Below are 18432 nucleotides of genomic sequence, written 5' to 3' on the forward strand. Positions count from 1 at the left end.
CTCAATCACCACTGGAGAAGAAATCAGAAGGGTGCCCTTTCAGAAGCTAGAATGGAGGCAAGCAATTCCCCTCAAGAAAACTTGGCTCCCACATTTGGAGCCATTTCAGATTCAATCACACTTGATCAACTTGGACTGAGTCCCACGGTATTTATAGAAAGTTAAACGGTATGCGGGTATGAAACATGGCAGACGCTAATGTCTGCCGTTATTTCTGCATCCACAGCAAAGCTGGGAGTTTAAAAGGAAAGAGTCTCAGATTCTTTCTGAACTGTGCATTTAATTTCTGAAGTGTCTAGTTAAAATATCTGGTCTACAACCAGATTGCCGAGTCATTGAAAAACGCAGTAACACTTTACATTAACTTGCTTTATTACCTGTGTAATAACCCTGTATTGCTACAGCAATAACATTGTAATAGCATGTTGTTAAATGGTACTTTAGTAACTGCATTATAATCACATGGTAATAGTTGAGCAATCACAATGCAATTACTGAAATAATGTTTTTTAACAATGTTATTGTATTAATAAATAAGTGTTACTACACAGGTATAAGAGCAACTTAATGTTCTCGAAAAACTATTTTATTGATGATTAAGGGGAGAAAATGGATTGTATCGTTACTCTTGTGTAGGACTAGTGTGAGCGCTACTTCACGCATGTCAGTCAACCTGCTTGTTGAAGAGAGGACCTGGAACAATCTATACACCGTCTGAGTTCCTTGACATCCATGGCCACCATTCACTTCATGCATGTTGCATCTCTTCAGAGGAACTGAAGCAGGAGGCGGCAGGAGGCCATCCCATTCTTCACCTCTGACACTACTCTCTCACCTCTATGGCTGTGTCACCCTCATTGGCGTAATTGAGTCTTGAAGCTAATGGCTTGGATGGTGTGGCGACGATGAAATTAATACACCATGTTCAGATGCAGCGATTGCATTTTCCTTCCGCGCTTGGAAATGGGGCCAATCAGTCAAACGCAGTAAAAGTTGTGAATCTTAAAAAGCCATTATTGTGACTTGATGGATTCCAAAGCACAAGAGCCCATTATCAACTTTAATGAATAGATTAGCCAGAGGAGCAGCCAGGTAGCTCAGGAACAACAATTGACCACTCGTGACCCACCTAACTCCTGCAACACTAACTTATAGCATTAGATCTTAGCAGGCTTGGATGCAAACCCAGACAGTTGTTATGATGAGGACATTGACTGGTAACTTGTTTTTTTAATTGCTGGGCTGGTATTCATAAAGTGGTCTCAGAGTAGGATAGCTGATCTTGGATCAGGTGGAACTTTATTAAGGCTGAGATTCAATCAACAGAAGATTGTGTATTTCTGATTGTGTATTATGTATTTCAACCCCCTTTATAACAGATATGCTGCTGTGCAAATCAAACAACTTTGAAAGCACAATGTGGGAAACCGCTATATGAATCCTGGCCTGAAGTTTCACTATCTACCACAGGAAATAAAAATACCTGTAGATGACAATGCAATTTAGAAGAAAAAAAGTCTCCACATGCAATTTCAGAGTTTTATTTTGCTAAGCGTTCTGCTGTTAAATGTCCCATAGTAAGTTCATGAGTTCATTCAAAAGTGTCCGAAGTACACAGAAATACGTATTTGTTAAGCACTTGATATTATGGATTGTATTTTTCCATGTCTGTACCCACAATATTGATAAACAAGGTTCTCTGTCCTATTTTGCTCTCATGCTCAGTCCTCTTTGATGGGATACAGTTCCACAGGGTGGACTGGGACAAGAATTTGGCCCTGGCATTTAATACACACCTGCATGCGCCACCAACTCTGTACTTCCTGGTATCTATCTATCTATCCGTCCGCCCATCCGTCCGTATGCTCAAGCCTTATACGCTATAAAAGCCAAGCTAATGACTTATTAGCGCCTGTCATATGTTTTCCCCTGAAGCAACACCTACCCTAAGTGTTGACTACTACTACGTGTCACAGCCTGATCTGTTTCACCTGTCTTTGTGCTTGTCTCCACCCCCCTCCAGGTGTCGCCCATCTTCCCCATTATCCCCTGTGTATTTATACCTGTGTTCTCTGTTTGTCTGTTGCCAGTTCGTTTTGTTTCCTGAAACCTACCAGTGTTTGTTCCCCTGCTCCTGTCTGTTCTTGCGCCTGTTTATTAGTCCTTCCCGGTTTTGACTGTTCTGCCTGCCCTGAGCCTGCCTGCCGTTCTGGACCTTTTGCACCCTCTCTGGATTACTGACCTCCTGCCGTTGACCTGTCGTTTGCCTGCCCCTGTACTAGAAAGAAATGTTTGTTTCTTCGACACTGTCTGCATCTGGGTCATACCTGAAACCTGATAACATGGCTCCAGATTAAAATTTTCCCCTGGTGCCACTAACTTTTACAGTTGGTGGCACCAGCCCATCACAAATGAGTAATCATTTTATAAAGTCATTCATAGCGCTTTATTAAGAAATATAATAGACTACTGAGCTATTCAATAAGTTGTTTCATCTAACACATCCAATCAGAAATGCATGATTCAAGATATTTTGATGTGCAACCTAATCCAGTGATTGTCAAGTATTTTGAGATGACAATTACAACTATAGTTGCTATTTTACTGTCAAAATAGGACTCCAGAATTTCCAGATTTTTGTTCAATAGAAATTAATTACATACAGTACCAGTCGAAAGTTTGGACACACCTACTCATTCAAGGGTTTTTCTTTACTTTACTCCTTTCTACATTGTAGAATAATAGTGACGACATCAAAACTATGTAATAACACATATGGAATCATGTAGTAACCAAAAAAGTGTTAAACAAATCAAAATATATTTGACATTTTTCAAAGTAGCCACCCTTTGCCTTGATGACAGCTTTGCACACTCTTGGCATTCTGTCAATCAGCTTCATGAGGTGGTCCCCTGGAATGCATTTCGATTAACAGGTGTGCCTTGTTAAAAGTTAATTTGTGGAATTTCTTTCCTTCTTAATGTGTTTGAGTTCTGGGGTGAAGGTAGGGGTGGTATACAGAAGATTTGGTAAAAGACCAAGTCCATATGTGACTCACCACCTGGATTCAGTCTTATGTAGCAACAGTTGAAATTGTGTTTTTTACATTGGATAAAAGAGACTCAGAGCTACAAAATGATATATCATACACTGCATTTGAGGAACAATGGGGAAGTAATTCTGTTTTGAAAGTTGATAAACTTGTAAACTGACTTTTGAGAAAATGGCCTTTGAATGTTTTGGAAGTGAAGAGCTCTTCTTTGTCTACACCCATTCAGCATCGTTCACACCCTCTTAAGCTTTAGCCTCACCCATCTCGATTTGCTCTCGGAGCGTTCAGAGGGCACAATTGACGCTCTGGCCGATGACTTGTTTACCTATGGATAACATGAAAACAGCTTAACCAGCTCTGCTGGCAACAATTTCATTACAGTTTTTTGCAGACATCTACTGACATAGGCCATATTCAACGGGTGTTGTACACTTTAGCCTAAGACATGTAGCTAGCTAGCTAGGTAAACAATGTGTAAGATCACACACACACACACACGTCACGTAACGTATATTAGCTAACTAGCCAGCCAGCTAATATTAGCTAGTTAAACAACAATGAACATAGTTCCAAATCATGTCGTTACAACAGTGCATGAATATGCTGGGAGCTAACCAACCAGGATCAATGTTAGCTAGCTAACATTAGGCTCTAACTAGCAAAGCAAACAGCTCTTGGATACGAATAATAATGTCAGCTAGGGAGCCAGACAGCTAACATTAGCTAGCTAGCTAACAGTACACTTTAGCTTGAAATGAAACCACTTTCTGTCAAAATTAGAAACTTGTAATATCTGAAAATGTAGCTGGCTAACACTAGACTATCATCATGCATGATGGATGCGTCTCACTGTCACAGATGCCATGCCACGGTTGCCCTTAGTTTGAAGATGTAATCTGGAGACAGGTGTTTTCTCCATCTCTTTAGCTATCAAACTCTAATTCCACTGATTTCAAAACTTATGCAGCTCCACTACACTATACATTAAAAAAAGCCGCGTTCAACAGGATTACCCCCCTGTGGCTCAGTTGGTAGAGCATGGTGTTTGCAACGCCAGCATGGTGTGTGCAACACCAGGGTTGTGGGTTTGATTCCCACGGGGGGCCAGGACAAAAAAAATGTATGTATTCACTACTGTAAGTCGCTCTGGATGAGAGCGTCTGCTAAATAACTAAAATGTAAATGTAAATTACCAACACAGACTGACCAGCTCAAACAGACAGAAGCCTGCTATATGGCAGACCAATCCGAAATCCTCTCTCAGCATGTCCAGCCCACTCATTATCTCAGCCAATCACGGCTAGTGTGAAGGTTGGTGACTTTTTCTGTGACTTAACCAACAAGGCTCGTAATTTAACAATTTTATTCGTATTTACAGATAAGAAGGCACATGAAAGTTAAAATGTTCCTCAAGGCATTTTTGCCAAAAAACGCATTTTGACAAAAAAATTACAAACGTTAAAATGGCTCTCCTGTGAAGTCGTGCGACATACTCCTAGTTTCCTGAAATGGATCACATATTATGGCAAGAACAGCTCAAATAAGAAAAGAGAAACAACAGTCCATCATTACTTTAAGACATGAAGGTCAGTCAATCTGGGAAATTTCAAGAACTTTTAAAGTTTCTTCAAGCGCAGACGCAAAAAACCACCAAGCGCTATGATGAAACTAAGATTTCCACCGGTCTAATGTCCATTGCTCATGTTTCTTGGCCCAAGCAAGTGTCTTCTTCTTATTGGTGTCCTTTAGAAGTGGTTTCTTTGCAGCAATTCAACCATGAAGGCCTGATTCACACAGTCTCCTCTGAACAGTTGATGTTGAGATGTGTCTGTTACTTGAACTCTGCTCTGACTCCAGCACACCTGCCTCCAACCACACAATCACACAGAGAGTAAGAAGGAGAGAGAGAGTGTGTATAGGGGGAGTAACTGCAGGTCAAGAAGACACCGGATGAACACCAGAGGGTGTAGCAGGAGCAGATGTGACAGTATGTAAACTTCCGACTTCAACTGTAAGTGAGAATGCTATTCATTGACTACAGCTCAGCGTTCAACACCATAGTGCCCACAAAGCTCATTACTAAGCTAAGGACCCTGGGACTAAACACCTCCCTCTGCAACTGGATTCTTGACTTACTGACTGGCCGCACCCAGGTGGTAAGGGTAGGCAACAACACATCTGCCATGCTGAACCTCAACACAAGGGACCCTCGGGGATGCGTGCTTAGTCCGCTCATCCCCCTGTTCACCCACAACTGCGTGGCAAAGCATGACTCCAACAACATCATTAAGTTTGTTGACGACAAAACAGTGGTAGGCCTGATCACTGACACCGATGAGACAGCCTATAGGGAGGAGGTCAAAGACCTGGCAGTGTGGTGCCAGGACAACAACCTCTCCCTCAATGTGAGCAAGACAAAGGAGCTGATCATGGGCTATTCGATGCTAATGCAGAACGCCACAGGATGTTTTTGTGCTCGTCAAGGGCAGACAGGTCTGGAGTGAAGCAAGGGCTATATCTATTCCTAGTTCTAAATATTTTGAATAGAGCATGCTTATTTAATTAAGATGGTGAGGAAGGCACTTTTAAAGAATAACCAGGCATGCTCTACTGACGGGATGAGGTCAATGTCATTCCAGGATACCCCGGCCAGGTCAATTAGAAAGGCCTGTTCGCAGAAGTGTTTTAGGGAGTGTTTGACAGTGATGAGGGGTGGTCGTTTGACCGCAGACCCATTATGGATGCAGGCAATGAGGCAGTGATCGCTGAGATCTTGGTTGAAAACAGCAGAGGTGTATTTGGAGGGCGAGTTAGTTAGGAGGATATCTATGAGGGTGCCCGTGTTTACGGATTTGGGGTTGTACCTGGTCGGTTCATTGATCATTTGTGTGAGATTGAGGACATCAAGCTTAGATTGTAGGATGGCCGGGGTGTTAAGCATGTCCCAGTTTAGGTCACCTAGCAGCATGAGCTCAGAAGATAGATGGGGGGCAATCAATTCACATATGGTGTCCAGGGCACAGCTGGGGGCAGAGGGTGGTCTATAGCAAGCGGCAACGGTGAGAGACTTGTTTCTGGAAAGGTTAATTTTTTGAAGTAGAAGCTCGAATTGTTTTGGTACAGACCTGGATAGTAAGATAGAACTCTGCAGGCTATCTCTGCAGTAGATTGCAACACCGCCCCCTTTGGCAGTTCTATATTGGCGGAAAGTGTTATAGTTAGGGATGGAAATTTCAGGGTTTTTGGTGGTTTTCCTAAGCCAGGATTCAGACATGGCTAAGACATCCGGGTTGGCAGAATGTGCTTAAGCAGTGAATAAAGAAAACTTATGGAGTAGGCTTCTACTGTTAACATGCATGAAACCAAGGCTTTTACGGTTACAGAAGTCAACAAATGAGAGCACCTGGGGAATAGGAGTGGAGCTAGGCACTGCAGGTCCTGGATTAACCTCTACATCACCAGAGGAACAGAGGTGAAGTAGGATAAGGGTACGGCTAAAGGCTATAAGAACTGGCCGTCTAGCACGTTCGGAACAGAGAGTAAAGGGAGCAGGTTTCTGGACACGATAGCGTAGATTGAAGGCATAATGTACAGACAAATGTATGGTAGGAAGAGAGTACATTGGAGGTAAACCTAGGCATTGAGTGATGAAGAGAGATATAGTCTCTAGAGACGTTTAAACCAGGTGATGTCATCGCATATGTGGGAGGTGGAACATCATGGTTGGTTAAGGCATATTGAGCAGGGCTATAGGCTCTACAGGGAAAAAAGACAGTAATCACTAACCAGGACAGTAATGGGCAAGGCATATTGATATTAGGGAGAGGTATGCGTAGCCAAGTGATCGTATGGGTCCAGTGAGTGGTTGGGCTGGCTGGGGACACGGCGATTCAGACAGTTAGCAGGCCGGGGCTAGCAGGCTAGCATAAGGGCCTTAGAGGGACGTCGCGATGGCGGAAAAGTCTGTTTTTGCCTCCTCGTGGGGTGACGTTGATAGACCAGTCGTGGAATTAGTAGGGTTCTAAGTAGCAGAGGGGTCCAAGTTCAATTGGCAAAATGGGTATAGTGGTCCAAGAAACTGGACTGTGGATCAGCTAACAGTCCAATATGCTATAGATAGCTAGCAGGCCGCGGTTAGCAGAAAGGGCCTTCAGGGGACGTCGCGCCTGAGGGGCCTGTTGGGATCCTCGGGCAGATTATGTCGGTATTCCAGTCGTGAAGGATCGGCGGGGTTCCGTGCACCGTACCGGCAGTAGAAGGGGTTCGGATATTGTAGCCGAGGAGTGGGCTTCAGGAGTAGCCCAGGAGCCCTAGCCGGGAGATGGGTCTAGCATGGGCTAGCCCCAGGCTAGTTGGTGCTTGCTACGGGACGGAAACGTTATCCAGGAGTAGTCAACCTGGGTTGCGGTTAGCTAGCTGCCATGATCCAGATGAAAGGATTCAGAGTTTGCGGTAGGAATCCGGGGATATGGAGAGAAAAATAGGTCCGGTATGTTCTGGTTTGAAACGCATTGTACGAACTGGCGAGAACTTTCCAAGCTAAAGGTTAGCTGACTGATAGCTGGTAGCCAGTTAGCTAGCTAGCTTCAGTTGAGGTATTCCAGTTCGAAGGTAAATAGAAATACTTTTTAAAAAAAACAGACCCACACCACATTGGGTGAGGCGGGTTGCAGGAGAGTATTTTGAAGTTGAGGTTTAGGAAAAATATTAAAAAGATTGCCAAGAAAAAGATATAAAAAGATATATACATGGGACGAGACAAGACAAAGACAAAGACGTCTGACTGCTACGCCATCTTGGATTCAAAAATATTTGGCCTTGTGATTTAGGTTATTGTCCTGCTGAAAGGTGAATTTGTCTCCCAGTGTCTGTTGGAAAGCATACTGAATCAGGTTTTTCCTCTAGGATTTTGCCTGTGCTTAGCTCTATTCGGTTTTTATTCAACAACAAAAAAACTCCCTAGTCCTTGCCGATGACAAGCATACCCATAACATGATGCAGCCAACACCATGCTTGAAAAATATGAAGAGTGGTACTACGTCAGGTATTGTGTTGGATTTGCCCCAAACGCTTTGTATTCAGGACATAAAGTTAATTTCTTTGCCACATTTTTAGCAGTTATACTTCAGTGCCTTATTGCTCTGTCATCACTCTGTCATTTAGGTTAGTATTGTGGAGTAACTACAATGTTGTTGACCCATCCTCAGTTTTCTCCTATCACAGCCATTGAACCCTGTAACTGTTTTAAAGTCACCATTGGTCTCATGATGAAATCCCTGAGCAGTTTCCTTCCTCTCCGGCAACTGAGTTAGGAAGGATGCCTGTATCTTTGTAGTGACTAGGTGTATTGAAACAACATCTAAAGTCTAATTAATAACTTCACCATGCTCAAAGGGATATTCATTGACTACTTTTTATTTTACCCATCTACCAATAGGTGCACTTCTTTGCCAGGCATTGGAAAATCTCCCTGGTCTTTGTGGTTGAATCTGTGTTTGAAATTCACTACTCCGACTGAAGGACCTTACAGATAATTGTATGTGTAGGGTACAGAGATGAGGTAGTCATTCTAAAATCATGTTTAACACTATTATTGCACAACTTATGTGACTTAAGCACATTTTTACTCCTGAACTTACTTAGGCTTGTCATAACAAAGGGGTTGAATACGTATTGATTCAAGACATTTCAGCTTTTAATAATTATTTTTTTTTTTTCTTAAAGCAGAATTCCACTGACATTATGGGGTATAGTGTGAAGGCCTGTGACACAAAATCTCAATCTAATCCATTTTAAATTCAGGCTGTAACAACAAAATGTGGAGTCAAGGGGTGTGAATACTTTCTGAAGGCATAATCTCTGTCTTGGACCAATTGACTTTATAACCAGATAGTTAACATATCTTCAAGCAATGACAAGAGGACTGGAATTGAGTATGAGGGGTCTTGAAGATAGTGCAAGACATCATCCGCATACCATTATATAATATGGTATTCTTTTCCAATTGTAATTCCTTAAATTTGGTCATGTGATCTAATCATGGTGTTATGTTCCTCAGCAAGAACACAAAAAATGGCACTCAAAACAGAAGGGGGAACGAACAGAGTCACTGACAACAACCAATGAATGGTTGAAACAGGTGGGATTTTAGGAGGGGTTCTGAAAGACACTCATGGGGGTGTCCACTGAAAGTTGACTAGCAACAACTGGAACCTAAAAGACACCCACTAAATTTGCCCAAGAAGAGGCAAACAAAAGAAAAACCCACACCAAACTTAAAGACATTAAACAAACCCAGGGAAATCAGAAAAATGAATGTTTTTCTATAAATCAAATAGGGCACGCCAACTAAGGGTGTTGACTCTCCACATCACTCAAGACAACTGGAGCACTAGGCCAGCCACTCTTAAATAGCACCTGGGCCAGCACAGGTGAAACACATTCCCACTAACGAGATGGCAACCAGCACAGCTGTAACACATACTGACTAATGAGATGACACCAATCGGTGCACCCTACATGCTAAAGAGCTATACGTGCTAAAGTCCAACCTTAAAACATAAATAGAAAAACCAAAGCCTATAACAATGGCAGCAAAGGGTTCTATGACCAAAGCAAAAAGTCCTGCGCTGACCAGACAGCCTCGCTTTGTCCCTTGAGACAACAGGAAGGGGGCTGAGTATTGGGTGTTGGCCATTGGTGAATTATAAAGAATTTGAATCCAAGAGATAAATATTGGACCAAAATTAAACCTTGATAATACAGACATAAGGTACTTCCATTCCACTCTGTCAAATGCTTTTTCAGTGTCAAGGGACACTACAACATTTAGGGTATTAAGATCATTAATATGAAAAAGAATGTCAAAATATCTACGTAAATGATCAGATTAGAGACGACCCTGCACAAAACCTGTTTGAGCAGCACAGATTCTAGGTGCAGAGTTAATATTTTATCAATCAACTATAATCAACATTTAAAAGTGACACTGGTCTATTGGAGGAACACAACGTGTTATTTTTGTCTTTATTTTTCTGTAAAGTAATAGCTGCAAGACATAAAGTATCAGAAAGCTGCTTTTTGGCCAGACAGTCCTTGATCATAGGGAGAAAAAAAGGCATCAACCGCTCAGAGAATTGCCTGTGAATTCAATCACCCATGTGGGTATATATCTCAAAGCCATATCAAATATCTTGGTTGTAAAATAGTTGCTATTGAGCTGAAGGTTGAGAGCTGAGAAATAAAAAGTATACCTACAGAGAGTTGAGACCCTCCTCTATTTGACAGGGACAAGGAGACGAAGCAACCAACATTGTTTTTTTCCAGCAATTTCATTTTGAAACGTTATAAGATCAGAATGTATTTTTCTCTCGAGCGCATGTGGGGAGGAGAGAGTGGTTCGCTCATCACAGCAGCAGGCCCCAGCAAGGGCACTGGGGCAGGACAGACACTTTCATTACAGGAATCATGGGGATAATGCACTTTACTGTTTGACCAAATCACGGTTTTAGCCGCCCCATAAGTAGGACGTTTTGATAGAGGTGACAATGTGTTCTTTCAACGTTTATAGGTACCCTTTCTGTTTTTTATGATACATGATCTTAGCTATTTAACTGATGACAAGTCGGAGCAGGTTCTTTACTGATGCCGCGTTTGACTTTGAATATGAGATTGCATGACCTCAGCTCAGCCTATCAGAAAACCGAGCCGGCCCATCTTGGTAGAGTGGCCGTCATTGCCCACTGATCAGCCAAAGGCTCATTATAGATTAGTATAACAGAGAAATTGTGCAAATATCTTTAAAACATATCTTATTAACAGGCCCATGGGCCACAGGCCTTGTCAACCTTTTCATTGTTTATTTTTATACAAAACATTTTTTGGGTGTGTGTCAATTTCGACCAGCCCACCCAACTACAAAATGGTCCAGCCCATCTGGCATCCGCCAGAATTGCCAGATGGCCAATCCATCCCTGTAGAACACTTCTGTGTAAATCCTTCTGTCTGACCTGGATTACATCTGGCTCAGTTGGTAGAGCATGGTGTTTGCAATGCCAGCATGGTGTGTGCAACGCCAGGGTTGTGGGTTCGATTCCCACGGGGGGCCAGTACAAAAAAAAATGCATGAAATAAATTCATTCACTACTGTAAGTCGCTCTGGATAAGAGCGTCTGCTAAATGACTAAAATGTAAATGAAGGGTATGAATCAATCACCAACTTTTACGTCCTCATATTTGTATGTGTTGTCTAAATCTCCTGTCCTCATAATAATATCATACCATTACCTTGTATATGTTGTCTAAAACTGTCATGTTTTTTTAAATAATCGGTTTTCTATAAATGTGTACAACATTAATCTCAAAACTGTTAAACAGACATCGACAGAGATTTGAATTGGTTATTGGGTGTCATAAATCAATTAGTACACTATGCTGTGAAGGCACACAATATTTACAGGCTAAAGAGAGAAATACAATGCTCATCGGAATAAACTGTGATATGCCAGGTCGCAGTTGCAAATGAGGACTTGTTCTCAACTAGCCTACCTGGTTAAATAATGGTGAAAAATAAAAATCTGAGGTGCGCAAATCTCTCGTGGACAGACTATGTATCGACCATCTGACGCAATTAGTTCTGGGTTTCCGAGATAGCTAAAGTTTACAATAGTGTTGCTGTGTTTTCATAAATAATATTTGTATAACTAGGGATGAAAAATTCTGGTAACTTTCCCAAAATTACCAGGTTTTGTGGAAATCCTTGTTGGAAGATTCATGGATCTTCTACCTAACGCAGCTGATTCCAATAATTTTCCAACTGGGATTTGTAACCTTATTTATAACACAGTGTTGATGAGTTACATGCTGTCTAGACTGGGCATGCGCGTGTATGTGTACATTTATTTTTGCAATGTTTGCGCACGCAACGCAAGCGTGGTCAGCATGTTACAATATAGTCTGTTTTAGGAAAATATAATATACTGTGATTCACAGGAGATTAACTAAGGACACATTCCTGAGGAATATCATCTCATACCCAATGGGTACAGACGTCAGTTCAACGTCTAGTTTTGATTTACATTTGATTGTTTTCAACTAATGTGAATTCAACGTGAAATCAATCAAAAAGGTCACCATATCATCGGATTTAGGTTAAAAGTTGGGTGAAAACAATACGAAATTCCCTTAGGTTGATGACTTTTTCCAAATTCAATCTGTTTTCCACGTTGATTCAATGTCAACACAGATTTCTGGGGTTGAAATAACGTGGAGACAATGTTGATTCAACCAGTTTTTGCCCAGTGGGTACCCAACCCATGAAGGCTGAAAGAACAGCTCACATATTTGTTGTGGGGCTCCAGAGAAGAAAATGTGACAAAATTAAAGAGACTGCTCATAAAACAGGTGAAGTGGAGCCAAGAATCTCTCCCATCTCAAAAAATGACCTCTCACATTAGCTAATCCAAAAGAACAGTATCGGATGAGCAAATGCAATTAATGTTTGAGCATTTGCTGTGGAGCCAGGGAAATACTTTGAGTTCGGTAATGATTTGACGTCTTCTTGCTTCCCAGACTTGGCATCGACCGTTTTCTCCATCAATACCCACAAAGGAGGAAGTTGAAGAAACAGATGGTGCTGAGGCACTTTTTGAATTACCTTTGTCATACAGTATGGAGAGAAGGATCATTTGAGTTGCGTTTTGTCTGTCAGTGCTTGTTCTGTGATGATTTTTTTATTGAAAAAGCCAATAATCTTTATGTACTATTTTAGGCAGGGAATATGCTAGATGCTTTGAAATGAGAATGACAAAAGCTTCTATTATCTGAGAAAAACACTCCACCTTCCACTCTCACCAGTGATATGAGTAACCTTGTGTCAGAATGGTGGGTGTAGCTGGTGTATGCAGTCAGGCGCAGGAGAGCAGAGAATTGGGAGCAACATAACTTTACTCAGAATAATGAATGGTGCAAGGTAAAACAATACACTTGCCCAAACACAAACATCAACTTTTACGCAAGGGCAAGAAACAGCACCCGTCGAAATAACCAGTCACCAACATACCGAACATGACATAAAACAATCCCGCACAACACCATGGGGAAACAGAACAATTAGGAGAATGAAAAACAGGTGTAGAAACAAAGACAAAACAAATGGAAAATGAAAAGTGGATCGGCGATGGCTAGTAGACCGGCGACGACGACTGCCGAGCGCCGCCCGAACAAGGAGAGGAACCGACTTCGGCTGAAGTCGTGACAGTACCCCCCCCTTGACGCACGGCTCCAGCAGCGCGCGCTGGCCTCGGGGACGACCCGGAGGACAAGGTGCAGGGCGATCCGTATGGAGACGGTGGAACTCCCGCAGCATCGAAGGGTCCAACACGTCCTCCACCGGCACCCAGCATCTCTCCTCCGGACCGTACCCCTCCCACTCCACGAGGTACTGAAGGCCCCTCGCCCGACACCTCGAGTCCAGTACGGACCGAATTGCATACGCGGAGGAACCTCCCGCACCTCAGATTCCTGGAGCGGACCAGCCACCACTGGCCTGAGGAGAGACACATGAAACGAGGGGTTAATACGGTAATCGGGAGGAAGCTGTAGCCTGTAACACACCTTGTTTATTCTCCTCAGGACTTTGAATGGCCCCATAAACCGCGGACCCAGCTTCCGGCAGGGCAGGCGGCGGGGCAGGTTTTGGGTCGAGAGCCAGACCCGGTCCTCACTGCGGTGGCGCTCTGCACCAGCCGTCTGACGCCTCACGGCCCGCTGAAGGTGCACATGAGTGGCGTCCCATGTCTCCTCTGAGCGCCTAAACCAGTCGTCCACCGCAGGAGCCTCAATCTGGCTCTGATGCCACGGCGCCAGAACCGGCTGGTACCCCAGTACGCATTGGAAGGGGGAGAGGTTAGTGGAGGAGCAAGTTTTGGGCCATCTCTGCCCAGGGTATGAAGGCCGCCCACTCCCCTGGCCGGTCCTGGCAATAGGACCGCAGAAACCTACCCATGTCCTAGTTCACTCTCTCCACCTGCCCGTTACTCTCGGGGTGAAAACCTGAGGTAAGGCTGACCATGACCCCCAGACATTCCATGAACGCCCTCCAGACCCTTGACGTGAACTAGGGACCCCGATCAGATACTATGTCCTCAGGCAGCCCGTAGTGCCAGAAGACGTGTGTGAACAGAGCCTCCGCAGTCTGTAGGGCCGTAGGGTGACCGGGCAAAGGGAGGAGACGGCAGGACTTAGAAAACCGATCCACAACGACCAGGATCGTGGTGTTACCCTGTGAGGGAGGAAGATCCGTTAGGAAGTCCACCGACAGGTGCGACCACGGACGTTGTGGAACGGGTAAGGGTTGTAACTTCCCTCTGGGCAGGTGCCTAGGGGCTTTGCACTGAGCGCACACCGAGCAGGAGGAAACATAAACCCTCACGTCCTTAGCCAAGGTGGGCCACCAGTACTTCCCACTAAGACAGCGCACTGTCCGACCGATGCCCGGATGACCAGAGGAGGGTGACGTGTGGGCCCAATAGATCAAATGGTCGCGGACAGCAGACGGAATGTGTAGACGTCCAGCTGGACACTGGAGGGGAGTGGGCTCTGCACGTAATGCCCGCTCGATGTCCGCGTCCAGCTCCCACACTACCGGTGCCACCAGGCAAGAGGCCGGGAGTATGGGAGTGTGATCCATGGACCGCTCCTCTGTGTCATACATCCGGGACAGTGCGTCTGCCTTAGCGTTCTAGGAACCTGGTCTGTAGGACAGGGTGAAGACAAAACGGGTAAAGAACATGGCCCACCTTGCCTGGCGAGGGTTCAGTCTCCTCGCCGCCCGGATGTACTCCAGATTGCGGTGGTCAGTCTAGATGAGAAAAGGGTGTTTAGCCCCTTCAAGCCAATGTCTCCATGCCTTCAAGGCCTTGATGACAGCCAACAACTCCCGGTCCCCCACGTCATAGTTTCGCTCCGCCGGGCTGAGCTTCTTCGAAAAGAAGGCACAGGGGCGGAGCTTTGGTGGCGTACCCGAGCGCTGAGAGAGCACGGCTCCTATCCCAGCCTCGGACGCGTCCACCTCCACTATGAACGCCAAAGAGGGATCCGGATGTGCCAGGACGGGAGCCGAGGTAAACAGAGCCCTCAGGTGACCAAAAGCCCTGTCCGCCTCAGCCGACCACTGCAAACGCACCGGTCCCCCATTCAGCAGCGAGGTAATAGGAGCCGCTACCTGACCAAAGCCCCGGATAAACCTCTGGTAGTAGTTGGCAAACCCTAGAAACCGCTGCACTTCCTTTACTGCGGAGGGAGTCGGCCAATTACGCACAGCTAAAATGCGGTCACTCTCCATCTCCACCCCTGATGTGGAAATGCGATACCCTAGGAAGGAGACGACCTGCTGAAAGAACAGGCATTTCTCAGCCTTGACGTACAGCTCATGTTCCGACAGTCGTCCAAGTACCCTGCGCACCAAGGACACATGCTCGGCGTGTGTAGCGGAGTATATCAGAATGTCATCAACATACACCACTACACCCTGCCCGTGCAGGTCCCTGAAAATCTCGTCTACAAAGGATTGGAAGACTGATGGAGCATTCATCAACCCATACGGCATGACGAGGTACTCATAATGGCCTGATGTGGTACTAAACGCCATCTTCCACTCGTCTCCCTCCCGGATACGCACCAGGTTGTACGCGCTCCTGAGATCCAGTTTAGTGAAGAAGCGCGCCCCATGCATTGACTCTATCGCCGTGGCCAACTCCCTACGGACGTCCTCACGCAAACTACAACGGTAGTGATCGATCAGGGCCCTGTTGTTCCATCCCGTGCTGGCGGCCAGGGTCCAGAAGTCCAACGCAAACTCCTGTGCGCTCCTCGTCCCCTGCCTAAGGAGAAAAAGCCGTTCACTCGCCGCTCTACCCTCAGGTGGGTGGTCGAAAACTGCCCGGAAGCGGCGGGTGAACTCCTCGAATTGGTCCAACACCGCTTCTGACAGTACGTAACTTAACACAGAAACAATAGGATGGTGGTTGGTTGAACGTATAACACGATCATCTAGCAACCCAAATGTTGCTTGTTTGAATCTTATCACAGACAACTTCAGCTAATGAGTAACTTTGCAGCTACTTGCTACTTTTTAGCTACTTTGCAACTTAATTAGCATGTTAGCTAACCCTTCACTTTAACCTAACTCCTAACCTTAATTACGTTAACTCCTTAGCTAGCATTTTACCTAACCCTAAACCATAACCCTAAATCTAACCTTAACCCCTAGCCTACCTAATGTTAGCCATCAACTAGCCTGGCTAACATTTAGCCACAACAAATTGGAATTTGTGTAATGTACACAAATGCGTTATGAAGAAAGAAAATTGTGTAATACACACAAAATGCGTTGTGATGAAAATCGTGCAATACACACAAAATAGTTGACATATTCATGTGCCTGTCATGAATTTTGAAGAAGTCATTTGTGTTTATTTCACAATAAGCTATGTGTGTGTTGCAACAACATCCTTGCTGCACCTGGGGGTTTGAAACACATTTGGAGTTATTCTCTATTACATCTCTAGATCACCCTTCCCTTGAGGTAATGGTCCTGAGTGAAATCTTCCTAGATGAACCCCTCTGAGACCACCTGTTGATTTCACATGACATGGTTGACAGGCAAAAGGGGGACTAGCTAGGGACTACCCACAAAGGGATAACTTGGGCTTTCTCCTCATACATGGTCTCATTTTCTCCTCCTCTCTCCAAAGGCTGGATGGACACAGAAGGCCCAGAGCCCAGAGACTGCCAGTCAAACTTCCCCATCGGACAATCACACCTGTCAGAGCAGCATGAAACGATAGCACATCAAAAGACACATCATGTTCCAGCATGCAAGTGTCCCACACAACACCGCACACAGAATCATCACAGCTGTCAGTCAGAACTTCTAAAGCCTGACTATTTAGGGGAGAACCAAGTAACATGGCTGTTTATCTATTATCTACATTAATCTAAATCAGGCTTTGTATGAGTACAATCTATTCATTACTTCAAATTAATAATTATAGATCACCTCTGAACCACAAAGAGGCAGTTGTGCAGTATAAAGCATATGAAATTTGCCATGTATTGGCTAGCTATTATTAGATCCAATGGCTAAGTGAAGCAGTAATCTGTATGGCTCGGATATTAGTAAGTGCTCCACAATGTGCTCTTTCTGATTTAACACCAAAAAAGCCTCTTCAGCCGTTTATCGTCAAAATGCTGTGTAAGCTCTTTGGGAAAATGCACGGAAACGGATGGCAAGATTCTGCATGACTCTCAACTCCCCCACCGCCCCACACTTGCTGCTGCGTGTCCTGGCATTTGGTGGAAAATGTAAAAGTCAATTAAGATGTATATCTTCTCATAAAACCTGTTGAGGGGGGCCTTCCGCTCATTCCGTGTGTGGCTGATGATCCTTGACCCACTTCATGTTACCTGCCAGCTTAATGCAGACCGGCTGCCTGTCGCTCCCATTAGTCCAGTCGATTTCCAGGCTAAACACATCGCCGGTCTATTTTAAGCAACATGGGTGCGAGATGGGGGCATATTTAGACACATTTAATTACTCCGAATACTCAAGTAATCCAATATCTGGAGGCACATCCAGGTACACCACTGGTGCTGATGCATCATCATCTCTCACCAGTGAGTCGCTGGGAGAACTCCGATGCCTCTCTTTTGAAATCCAACTACAACTTGAAGATATAAAAATGCTTGATTTTGTCTGTGATGAGAATAACAAGGGTCAAAGGGCCTGAACCCTATTAGGGCTTCAAAAACATATATTGCCCCACCAAAATTGCGACAATCCTTTGGGGTTTGTGGTAACACGTACACTATTGTGCCTTTGATTGATAGCTAAGCATAGCCTGGATTTGTGCTAACACATTTAGTTGTGTCATTGATTGGTATAGCTAAGCACAGCTGACAACGCACTGATGTATTTCTTCTCCGAGACATGGTCTGGGTAAGCGACATTACTTTTGTCTTCCCAACCCATACCGCTACACCTTTAAACACCTCCGCCCTCCTCTTTCTCCGCATGAGGGCCAGCGGCGTGGCTTGGACCCGTCACAGAGTGACTCAGGACACTCTTCCATTTGAAAAATTAAAAGGTGGCCGTTTGGCAGAGTTAAATTAAGCCCTGGCGAAACATGCTGAGCTCAGCACAGCTACTACAATCTCAATCACAAAGGAGGCGCGCTGATGTAATGGCTGCTGCTGCCGCCTCTGCCTTGGCAGGGGAGGAGGGCTCGTCAGCACAGCTCCTTTAATTCATCTCCCCCCGGATCAAGGGTACATCAGATATCTTTAACAGGGTCCAGGCTCTCAGTGTCCAGCCGTTTCAA

The sequence above is a fragment of the Salmo salar genome, chromosome ssa10, assembly GCF_905237065.1.
Source record: "Salmo salar chromosome ssa10, Ssal_v3.1, whole genome shotgun sequence".
Taxonomy (NCBI): Eukaryota; Metazoa; Chordata; class Actinopteri; order Salmoniformes; family Salmonidae; genus Salmo; species Salmo salar.